This window comes from Dromiciops gliroides, chromosome 1 (assembly GCF_019393635.1).
Source record: "Dromiciops gliroides isolate mDroGli1 chromosome 1, mDroGli1.pri, whole genome shotgun sequence".
NCBI classification, from domain to species: Eukaryota; Metazoa; Chordata; class Mammalia; order Microbiotheria; family Microbiotheriidae; genus Dromiciops; species Dromiciops gliroides.
Window position 1 is genome coordinate 245,216,519 of NC_057861.1, and position 1,171 is coordinate 245,217,689.

General features: G+C 43.3%; 1 pseudogene; it reads right to left on the reverse strand.

The window, feature by feature from the left end:
* Window positions 1–273: 273 nt before the first annotated feature.
* LOC122742384 lies at window positions 274–875 on the reverse strand (annotated as a pseudogene).
* Between the last annotated feature and the right edge of the window lie 296 nt (window positions 876–1,171).

The following is a 1,171-nucleotide window of genomic DNA, read 5'->3' on the forward strand; positions in this document are numbered from 1 at the left end:
TAGAAGATTAGAACACAGTTTTCTTGAATGAATAGAGAGGATGTTTTTGTTTTGTTTTGTTTTTTTGCAAACATCAGCATTTATTGGGGAGGAAATCAGTCTGGAGAATCCCCTCCCTCCCCAAAGCTGTGTTTCAGGGTCCTAGGAAAGCAATGGGGGCAAAACTGAGGGGCCAGTGAGTAGGGCCGTCCATTCTCCAAGGTTAGGGAACCCAACAGGCCACTGAAGTCTGGCCATTCCTGGAATCAAGGAAGCTCTGGAGCATCAGGTCATCTAGTTTACCAGAGTATCTGGAACTGGGGGTATTTCAGGGATTGGAGTCTCAGTAATATTTAGAGGGGCAGGCTCCTCTTCAGGAGTCTGGGTGGAGTTTTGACCTAGCATAGGGGCCATACAGAACTGGCCACAGCCAGAATTGCAGCATTTCTCTCCATGTGGACAGTTGTCATCAGTTCTGCAGCCCCCTATACAAAGACTGTGGAGGATAAGTGGACAAAAACTGGCCTACCCTCCTTCAATGTTTTCCTGGCATATGTTCCCACAGCCTGTACTGCAGCATTTTTGTCAATGAGGGCAGGAATCATCTCCATGGCATAGCTCTTTTCATGGAAAGGGGTCCTTAGGGCATAGGCTTGGTTTCTAAGAAAACCTTCCAACTGAATCCTTCAAAGTGATCCCTGTATCTGAAGGGCCTCTGTAGAGTTCCCAGTACTAATAAGTGGGTCACTTGAATCTGGGGGAGGAGGTGAAGGGCTTTTGTGGGTTGCCTTTGTAGGACTTGGACGTCCTTTAAAAAGTAAGTTCCCCATCAGTGGAAGTAGCACCAGGGAGAAGATTAGGAACATCAGGAAGGGACTGAGCAGGGTGGGCTTCATGGTGTTGTTGAGAGTGGGTGAGAGAGCCCAGTCCTAAAGATGATGTTAAAATACATTTTGCTCATCAAAAGTTTAATATCTAGTTGTCTGGGTCTTGAAACTTATGTCTCCTGACTTAAAAAAAAATATCAGGGACACACATAAACACAAAGACAATACAAGTTATGCTAAGTAGTAGATGATATGAAATCATTACTGAAAATTTAGGATATTTCCTAATGAATTAAAAATATTTAGAACTTATAGAAATAGTTGCCAAAGAGAAACAACAAAAACCTTACATGAATCATTTCAAT